The sequence below is a fragment of the Pteropus alecto genome, unplaced genomic scaffold (genome assembly GCF_000325575.1).
Source record: "Pteropus alecto unplaced genomic scaffold, ASM32557v1 scaffold121, whole genome shotgun sequence".
Taxonomy (NCBI): Eukaryota; Metazoa; Chordata; class Mammalia; order Chiroptera; family Pteropodidae; genus Pteropus; species Pteropus alecto.
This window is the reverse complement of record NW_006434369.1, coordinates 13,977,607-13,988,836: the sequence shown is the minus strand read 5'-3', so window position 1 is coordinate 13,988,836 and position 11,230 is coordinate 13,977,607. Positions and strand designations below refer to the sequence as shown.

Genomic DNA, 11,230 nt, shown 5'->3' with positions numbered 1-11,230 from the left:
CAATTAAATCAACTATAGGACCACTTACTGAGCTGAGAATAGTCTTGTAGTGGAAAATTGAGAGCTGCATTTTGGTCATTTATGGTTGAAATGCTAATTTTTCAGGCACGTTTCCATGTTTTACTTTCTAGAGACTAGTGATTTATGAGTGAAATTAAATATTTCAAAGACGTCTCAATCATTAAACTGGTACAATATTTTTTTAAATTCAATTTAAAATTGACACGTCTTTCTGAGAGGTAGAGATCTGCCTACACAGAGTGTGTATTTCAGTCAAGTATCCCTTGCAAGCCTGCTACCTGTTCATGGCTTTGCTAGGGCTACAGAGTCCCGACCGGTATAAGAATTAAGAGCAGGAAGAATTTGTGCTTCAGAATGAGGCAGTTTGAAGTAGTGCTAAAAGCACAACCTTGCAAAGACCATTTAGAGTGTCATTTCTGGTCACCCCACTTACCGGTTGTGTGACTTGAGCCGGCTACCTACTTTTCTGAGCCTGGTTTAATCCCTACAACAGGGAATTTATGATACCTAACACTCCAGGTTACATGGGGATTAAATGAGATCACCACAAAAAGCTTCTAGATAGTACCTGGGAGATTGGAAAATTCTCACCAAATGTTGGGACTCTTGCCTTATCTCTACACTAAATGCAGTCAAGCTTCTAATGTCCTCTGTGCATTGAGGGGAGAAACAAAGCAGAGTGCTTGGCACATAGACAGCTTTCAATAAACATTTGGAGGGTGATGAGTTAATTAACTGGTTAATTAATTAATATAACCAAGGACTTTCCATAAAAGAACAGTAAAATCACAATGCTTTATTTCTGCAGAGCTTTTACAGTCTCTTCGATGAATGAGTCATGTCTAGAAGGCCACATATTGCACAAGGAGGAATGGAAGATAAATAGGCCAAGGGTTATGAACTGAGGAGAAGGATGCTTCTCTCTTCATTTTCAACCTATTTATTCTTTCATCTAATTTGCTTTCAACCAGTGCTCTAGGCTTGTTTTATTGGCTGCCCACTCCAGTCCCTAAAAAGAGCAGCACTTCATACCACGGGATTCCCACCACCGTCCCTCCCACCTTTTCTATTTTACCCCCACTACCACCCAAGGTACTGAATGCCTTGGATCGGACAATGTTGTTCAAAAGCTGGATAATCAGAGTCTCCCTCAAAATTTTGAACCGAGAGACACTGACACAATTGGCAGATGTTGATGAATTCTATGGCTGGTAACATTCTATAGAGGTAATATTGGAAAGTCAAGGTTGTAGCATCATTGAGCCATATTTACAATGAGTAAACAAAGGAAGTAGGGTGAAAGAAAAATGAAAGCAGATATGTAAGGAAAAGCAAAGAAGGGCCATGTAGCTCCTAAGAGAGATAGATGGCCCAGGGTCAAAGTCGGTCCAGGTTCTGGTATTGGTTCCTGAGATCCAGAGGCCCTAAACATTCACAGCTGCTGAATGTCCTCTCCTCTGGCCAGGGACATTAATCTGTGACACTGCTGGTTGAGTCAACAGTGGGGCAGTCTGTACTGTGAAGTGGAATATTCTCTGCAGCATCATCTGGCCCATACAAAACCTTGCCACGAACCATCTGTTATATTATTATGCAACCAGATCGGAGAGCACAGCTAAAGTTGACCTTTTAGATACTGATTCCCAACTCATTTATATTGTCTCATCCTGAGTTTTAAAAGGCCGAGCCCCAAGGTACTCAAGGAAGCACAGCTGGAATTACGGGCTTTCCCGACTTCTAAACTGCCCCTACTTGGGTGTGTTTTTGCAAATTCACAGGTGAATAGTAGCTTACTTTTACCAGAGTTCTTGGTGTTGGTCTATAACAGTCCAAACCTGGATCGTGATGGCCATGCTATCCTTTCCTCATGACTTATTCTCTCAGTGTGTATTCATTTCTTACATCCATTAAAGTCTTGAAAACCTATGAGTTATTCATTCAGAGAAGTAATGCATCCTATGCCAGAAACAAGAACTTTCGAAGATACTGAGTCAAAGAAAAGGTTAGTTGTTTTTGTTGCTGTTGTTTAATAAACTTAAATCCATCTAGTCTAAAGAAAGAAAGTAAGCTTATGTACAAATTCCATCAAGTTCTAAGTCTGCCTGAGAAAGTAAAAGCAAAACCACTCTAGAGATTTGCACACCATGTTCAGGACAGCCCAAAGGTGGAAGTAACCCAAGTGTCTATCAACAGATGAATGAATAAACAAAATGTGGACTATGCATACAATGGAACATCATTCAGCCTGAAAAAGGAAGGAAATTCTGACACAAAAGAACAAACATTGTATGATTCCACTGATATGAGGTACCTAGAGCAGTCAAATTCAAAGAGACAGAAAGTAGAACATGGTTGCCTGGGGTTGGGGGAGGAAGGGGAGTTAGTGTTTAATAGGTAGAGATTCAGTTTGGGAAGATAAAATGTTCTGGAAATGGACGGTGGTGGCAGTTGCACAACAACACGAATGTACTTAATGCCACTGAACTGCATACTTAAAAATGGTTAAAACAGTAAGTTTTATGTTTTTTACATTTTAATACACTAAAAAAACTGCACTAGGGAGGAAGCATTAGGGAGAGTGTCCTGCAGAAACCCTTTCCACCTGCCTATATATGTCTTTATGATAAGAGATTTAAGTTCACTTTTAAAGAAGGGAACTCAGATAAGAGGAGACCATTTGAGGAAAGTACAGGACCTCTCATTCTCTTTTCTGGGCATAGAGTACCAGCCAAGTAAAACTGTGATCCAGTTAGAATCCTAACAGGGTCAGCTCATTCAGTTCCTTAAACTCAATATTCCTCTTCCTCAAACTTTTCTCCATTTCAGTGCAGGCACAGGGAGATCAGATCTCCGCCCCAGGCCTGTGCTGATGTGTTTGGCAGGATTCAGAACAGAGCTTCCTCCTCCCCCGTGGAGGGCATTGCCCAACTGGCAGGTGTAATGAAAGGAGTTTTGTTTGAGATATATAGAGTAAAATCCAGCTTACATGCACTAAAATTTTCAGTAATAAAGAGCTTTCATCAAAATGAGTTCGAATAGCAAAATGAAAGGTTGAAAGGTTTTACAGTATTTTTCAATGAACAATTTAAAATTCCACTTAAAAATCTCATTTATTGTCATTGTCATTACTTAAAAGTAGTTTTATTTTACTCTTTCCTATTCCTAGAAATATCTCTAAATATATAACATTTCTAAATGTACGTGCTTTTTTAATAGCCCAAATGTTCCCAGTTTTACAGTCCTTTGGTGTTTCTCTTTAATAGTCAAATAAATACACTCAAGTCACCACCTCATGGAACTGCACAAAGAGCAGCACTACCACCACCATCCCCCGCACCAACACACACACAACATTTAGGATCCTGGGGAGACTTAGTGCTTACCAACGCGTGAGACTACAGGAAGGAACCCAAAGCTGGTATCAGACCTCTCATTCTTACAAGTCATTGCCAACTTCCTGTCCTAGGTCCAGGTCTCTTCCCAGGTTGCTGGAGTCTTCACCTCTCAGGTTCCCTTGTCTTATACCTTCTCTCCCAGGAGGCCACAAGCCCTTATCCCTAGGGCTGCCAGTGGAAAGACAGAATTCTTATTTTATTTTTATAGTTTCATCCATTGAAAACTCCTTTCATGACTTAAAACTTTGTTCCAATGGCCCCTTCCCAGTGAGGTTTGCAATGGCCACGCTATTTAAGATTGCAACTCATTGTACTCTCACTCCTGATCTTTTCACCCTGCTACCTTAGATTATGTTTTCTGGAACAAGACTCTGAGACAGACAGTGGAGGAGTTTCTCAGAGAGTGCTTATGGAACATACACCTGTAAGGAAGTAGGAAGGCAGGGTTGGCACACAACGTGGCTGCTACCAAGGCCTCACTCACCCTTGCAGGGAGCTCTGGAGTAGGATGATCCTCAGAGTGTACGCTGGGCCTTTGTATCCCCGGGTCAGCCAGACATTTGTCCCAAACTGCATCCTGGGAGAGACATAACCCTGGGCGGGGCAGTTGTCGGAGGCCGAGGACAATCCCCAGTGAGGGATGCACCTCTGAGCCATTAGCAGCTGGTAATCCCAGCAGCTGGGGAATAGGTGTACCTTGGCTCTGAACAGCACCCTCCTATACATTTTTTTTTGCCATGGCACCCATTACGTCCTACCATACTACATAATCTACTCTAATATACTTATTTATTGCATTTGTTTATCGACTGTCTTGGCTCCCTCTGCTACCACCCCTGCTAGACTGAAGCTACATCAGAGCAGCATTCTTTATCTACTTAGCTGGGGAGGTAGCACAAACAATAAGAACAGTGTCTGGCACATAGTAGGCACTCCGCAAGTTATTTGTCTGTAAATGAATAGGTTCGCATATTCACATTGAATATTTATATAAGACTCAAGGTGTATCTCCCCACCAAACATTGTAGGAAAGGGAATAGATTTTTTTCTCTCTCTTTTTCCAGATTTAATCTACAGGGTTTTGTTTTATTTTTTTAATCTCCCTTCTATTGAACACCAGTGATTTCTGTCCACTCCTAGCATGATCTTGAACTAGTCACTTAGTTTTTCAGGGGCTCTCCCTTTTTATTTGAAAATGAGATGAATTCCAACTCTTCTTCCTGTTTATTATTCTAAGAATTCATTGAGCAACTGTTGTTTGCCCGGCCCTTTTCCTGCTATAATTTTAAATATTCCAACTCTAAAATTCTGTGAAGGAAGTATAGGACCACATATAGCATTTTTCTAATCCTTCATGAATAGATCACTATAGATTCTAGTCTAAAGAAAAAGTTCAGGAAACAAGTTCTGACAATTTCCAGGAGCACAGTCTAAAACTTACAGAAACACAGTCTGCGCATCTCTTTATAAAGAATCATTTTTCATTAAACTGTGAGTTCCTCTTAGGAAAAAAAAAAAAGTGTATCTATTGGAGCCCATCAAAGTGTCTGAAAAAAAGCGGGCTCTCAGTAAATGTCTGTGGAAGTTAATTAATTAAAGAGCCCACGTACTTTCAGGTTCGAAAGCTTATCCTTTAGCATTCTCTTTTCCCCAGTAAATATAAAATAATATTGAATGTCAACTGTAACTGAAAAATAAAAAAAAAATTAAAAATAAGAAAAGAACCCTTGCCTTAGGGAGCACGTGGTAATAACATGCAATAAAGTCATTATAACCACCGAAAACAAGAACAAAACAATTAGCCTACACCCAATCACAGCACAGAACAGCAATATGCCAAGACAGTTAGATGATTAGAATTTTATTTTGTAAGTGGCTTAACCAGGTCACAGAACTTGGTACATAACTGGTTCTTTCTCAGTGTGATGATTGAAGTCTGCTACACTATCTCTAATAAATTGCATAATATTCATCTTAAAAAGGAATAGACACTAATGGAGGAGGTGGGGGAGAGGGAGAGAACGAAATTACTTAAAGTGTTTTTAAAGGTTGAAGAAGGAAAAGTAATATTGTGATACCTATGATGCAATGCCTACAGAAGTCAAGCAGGTAATCAAAATAGTGGTAGGAGTAAAGGGTGGGGTGGGAGGCCAGGAGGAGGTTAGGTCCAGGTAAACATTCCATTCGCAGCTGAGCCACATAGTATCCTATAATGACTTTTCTTTCTTTCTTTCTTTTTTTTTAATAATAGTCCTTTTTCCTTCACTTAGTTTCATATGTACTTACCACTAATTCAATTCCAAACTCTCAACCAACTAGCTAAAGCTCTCAGTGCTTTCAGACTATCAGATATTATATCGATGTCATCATTTTAAACAATTCTAGAGGCTTCCGACAGCAAATCAAGACTGGTTGTCCTCTATGCCCAGTGTGCAACTGTCTGCCCACAATCTCTTTCACCATGATCCTGAAAATTCTTTTCATCTTTTTCATGCATTCATCCCCGACTCTCCTTTCCAGCATCCTATGTAATTTTTTTTTTCTTGTTTTGCAGACACTAATCTTCGAGTAGCTTCTTGAGTAAGAAGAAAAATATATATTTCAGGCCTTATGTATCTAGAAAGTATCTTTATTATTCTCCTACACATTCAATTAAGAGCATAAAGTTTTAGGATGGAATTGGCTTTCCTTAGGATATTTAAAGGTATTGCTTCATTGTCCCCTAGCGTCCAACAGTACTATCGAAAAGCCTTTCTGACTATTGTTTCTTTTATGTTTCTCTCTCTCTCTCTCTCTCTCTCTCTCTCTCTCTCATAGGTCAATGTTTTACTTTCATTTAGTGAGTGTGGAAAAATAAATAAATGTGTGGGTTCACTCTGCCATCTTAATCCTGAAGTTCCAATCATATATTTCTAAAACCCTCAAACAGAGCAAATTACAAGCTACATATGTTGCACATTACAAAGACTACTGGAGCAAGAGCAGAAGCACTAGAATCACTCACATGAGGGGAATACTACATTGTCACAACAAAGAATAAAAAATAAAATGAGCCGTACACGAAAATCTCATGACAAGATGCTCTGGACTGGCTGACTTTCCCTTGCTTTTGCATGCTCCCTTTTCACAGAAGACAGAGGCAGCTCCTTGGCCTGTTTCACAAGATTCCAGAGGGTTTACCCAGCTACCGGAAGGTCAGCTTTACTAGCTTAAGTGGGCAATCAAGTATGTTGGCAGAGTCCTGTCTCTTCTACATTGGAGTTGCCAGTTTTGTATTTGTTACTTCATTCTTGGAACCGAAAAATAATTCTGCAATCCTAAAAGATGTAAAATGAACTACTGGGTCAGACTAGGTGACCTTGACCCCAGGGTCCAGATATATGTGGTCCTAAGCTCAATTCTGCTAGAATAGTCTTGGGCATCCAGGACTATAGACATGGATAAGATGGTTCATGGACCCTAACTGCAAGAGGGAACAGTCAATATTTAACACTTCCTAGACACTTTTTCCTTCAGCAAACATTACTTTAGACACCAAGACCCTTTGATACAAAGAAGTGTACAAGGCAGTAAATGCATCTCCTCAATCACTATCACCATCATCACCAAACGCATACATACCACAATTGTTCAAGACTCATTCAGGACCTCTTCTCTTTTCTTTCAGAAAATGCCCTCAGGTAGGTTTAATAAAAAATGAAGATGCTTCTAAAGTACTTTCAGAGTGAGTAAGAAGTGGTGACTGAGAAGAAAGAGAACATGGGTGAAAGACTGTGACTCCCACAAGTCTGGTGAAGAAAATGGTTTGGTGCTAAGCCAAGAATGAAAAGAATCCTGGGAGAGTGTGATGTTAAAAGTTAAAAGAGACCAAGTTAACCCAGCTAGGAAGAGAAGAACTAAGGCAATTAGGCCAGTCAAATGCCTGATGGCTAGTTCAGGAAGACTGCTTTATGGGGGTTGAGGGGAATGAAAATTGCCAGTAAACAGAGAAGGAAAAGAAAAATTAACTCAGGAAGCAGAAAGTAGCCACTGAAGGAAATCCCTTCTCTCCTCCCCTCACCCCAGGTTCTAAAAGTAATTAGTCCAAATCTTTTTTCAAGGCTGCTGTAATTTACACAGATTAGAAAAACATCTCTTCCTCTAGCTTCACCAAGCAGCCCGTCATTTTATTTTTATTTTTCCCCAATATTTTTTTAAAATGTAAACAATCATAGACATTAGAAGGATAATTCAGTGTATATTCATACTAGCCACCTAGACTCAACAACTGTTAATATTCTTCCAAATCCACAGGCTTTCTTGGAACCATTTGAATGTAGGGTTCAGGCATTGTGAACTTTTACCCCTAAATGCTTCATTGTGCATCTCCTAAGAATAAAGAAGTTTTTAAAAGCCACAATGTAAACACCGCATCTAAGAGAATTAACAATTCCCTACTATCATCTAATATGCAGTCTATATTCAAATTTCCCCAATTGTTCCCAAAATGTCACTTAGTACAGCTGAAGTATTTTTCTGTTTTTTGTTATTGAGTTCTCTGAGTTGTTACTTTGAACCAGGACCTGATCAAGGTAAACACACCATATTCATTAATCTAGAACAATGCCCTCACTTTTTATTCATGATGATTACTTTTTTTAGGAGTCCAGGACAGTTCTGTAAAATTTCCCATATTCTAATGTGGCTGATTGTTTTGTCATACTGCTATTTACCTTGTTCCTAGTCTACCCCCTGTATTTCCTGTCAATTGACAAATTGTTCTAGAGGCTTAATTAGATTCAGGTTAGACATTTTGGCAAGAACATGTCATAAGTGAAGATAATTCATATTGCATCCTATTAGGAGTTGTCTCACTCTAAGTGTTCAGTCAAGTTTGATCACTTGAGTAAAGTGGTGACTATCAGATCTCTCCATTGTAAAGGTGCCTTTCTTCCACACAATTAGCAGGTAACTCTGGAGTGACATTACATTTGTGAATATCCTATCTCCCAATAACTTTTCATCCAATGGTTTAGCATCTATTGATGATCCTTGCTGATAACAATTACTACATTAACAGCCTGTCACAACAAAATGCCTAATGACTGGGAAGAAGAAAAAGGATTGTTGAGTGAAGAAATAGACAACAAAGTAAATAGGTACTAGAAAGCTGGAAAAGTAACAAATGATTTCAAAAACTTTGTCAAGGCTCTTCCCAATTTACATTTAACTGTCCCAGAGTCATAAGCCCTTTAAAAGAATGCTGGCCTGAAGCAATGAGCAAAGAGAGCTTTAAGCAAGATGCTGTCACTTTAGTAAGAAGTGAATTCATTTCAGTGATTTTAGCATCTACATTTTGCTCTGAACTTCGTTCTCAACTTTAGCCAAGAAAGAACAAACAAGTCAGAAGGACGTATGCAACCATGCCCCAAATCAGGTATCTGCACCATGGACTTCCTTATGACCAGGAAGAGGTAGTGCCAGCTCAGGGCACCCCGGACCTCTTCACACAGAGCTGGTTTACACAACACACTCAACAATAGCCATTTATCCAGAAGTCTAAGTTCAAAATCTTGACTCCTTTCCAAATAGTACTTGCTACCCTGTCCAAAAACAGGTTTCTTTGAAAGAAACAAACAGTCACTGTGCTGACCTGTGGAATACATGCATTGTCTTAGGTAAACTGCTCTCTTTCAGATTTTAGGAAATTAAGTCTATCTCTATGAAGAGTTTTGCTGAACGCCTGAGTCAAAGACTATTTAACATCTACTCATATATTTCAATCACTTTTGGTTATCTCAAAGGACGTCTTTTTCAAGACATCCAAAATTAAAAACTTTGTTCTGAATCTTCTGCATTCTGATTCTAGTTATAACAAGCAAGAACCCTAACCCCCAAAACAGAAATTAAAATTTACTTCAATAAACATAAAAAACAAGCATAGACTCAACCTTTGGCAAAGAGTTTAAAAATCTAGCAGGAGAGGTAAGTCACACAGAAATTCTACAACCCACAGGAGAGCTTGAAACGCAGTAGGAAATAGGCAAAAGGCTGTGAGGGAGGCGGCAGTGTAGATCACTTCTCTGACCTGAGGAATCAGAAGTGTCTCCTGGGGTACTCCCTCAGGAATGGAAAATTATTCCCCATGGTGAGAACCGACTCCTGGGAAGCCAGCCAGTGCTGACTCACCAGGTAATTATGAAAGTCTAAATGCATGCTGCTGTAGACAAGTTATGGTTTCATGACTCCCTGGAGAGGACTATAATTATTTCAAGGGGAAACTTTTTTTAATTTTATAGTTTTAAAAAATGTATTTTAAAACTATGCAAATTTAAATTCACTTTCATTCAATTTTAATGTATGCATGATTTTTCTTTTTTAAGTAGAGAGGAAGAAAGGAATTATATTATCAAGCAAATAGCAGCAGGGTGCTCCAAGCTCCTAACAGGTTGGGCATTTAGAATCAGTGCTCCAGACAGCAGATGCTAGATAAATGATGAATAGACAAATTTTTCAGATGTTTTTTAAATAAAGGACTATAGTATCTCTTGTCAGTAATTTCACCGCACCTCTGCCCCTTCTAGCCTCGTGGGTCTCTACTATCTTTTGCGTCATATCTTATATGTTACTGGTTACCAACAAACTGATTTCACATAAGCCTTATATTCTCCTCCTCCAGAAATGACTGCAAGTTTGCCAGAGACTGACGTTACAGTGGCTCAGAAAAACTCAACTAAACAAACATCTTAACTATTCAAAAGGGAGCTGGCGAGAAATTCATCCTGTAAGAAATGTATTGTCATTTACACAACCTCATTATTCGTATTCCAGCGTTTTAGGTGCTGGAAGCAAATTCTGACTTTAAAAATAAAATTCAGGGGGGAAATGTCAGCTCAATGATTCTGATGCACATTAAAATTGTGTGATTTTGTTCTAACAGACATAACTAATAATATTATTTCTGATAATGAAGGCAAGTCACATCACTCTCTCTTTTAAAAAGTTTAGATCTAGAAAGATTTCCCTTACGTTAGGAATGGAAAATTCTATTTGAAGTTTCTAGTCCTGTCTCTCCAACCACCTTCTCTTTTACTCTTTTCTTTCATCATTAAACAAAAAACAAACCTGTATCGTCTCTCGTCGTATATGACATGTGACTAATAAACAATGAAACATAGATGTTTTATCCTGGCGGCTGAAACAAAACTGCTTAAATAACTTCATTCTGGTGAAGTTTAAGATACATGATGCCGAGCACAATTTTACAGGAGATTTCATTCCTACTTGCCTTGAAATACTCTCACCATAACCAAGGTCATTTCCCTTCTTCCTCACCTCTGAACACAACAGGGGCTGTCTGAAGAACAGTTACTTTAGTACTTCAGACCACCAAGCACAGGAGCAAGGAATGAAGATGCTGCTCATTAAGGATATGGTATAAAGAATTAAGAAGAGAACAATCTACAGCCATGCCACCCTGAACGTGCCCAATCTCGTCTGATCTTGGAAGCTAAGCAGGGTCGGGTCTGGTTAGTACTTGGATGGGAGACCACCAAGGAATACTGGGTGCTGTAGGCATTAAAAAAGAAGAAGAAGAGAACAGCCCGAGAGAGGGGCCAGACCGAAAACAACGAGCAAAGCAGTGATGTTGGCTGTCGTCTGATGCTTTCAGGTGGTTCTATCCCTAGCACTATCTTTGTCATTAGAAGTATGGGCGCATATGAGGTTGTGCGCATATGAGGTTGTGCAGGTCAGCGTAGCAAGATATTCTGACAAAGGAAAGAGGGCAAATGGGCCCATCACGTAACAACTACAAGTATTATAAATTTTAGCAT

The 11,230-nt window shown here is 39.2% G+C and overlaps 1 pseudogene; it reads left to right on the top strand.

Moving 5' to 3' along the window:
- Positions 1–10,854: 10,854 nt before the first annotated feature.
- Positions 10,855–10,973, top strand: LOC112477732 (annotated as a pseudogene).
- Positions 10,974–11,230: the final 257 nt, after the last annotated feature.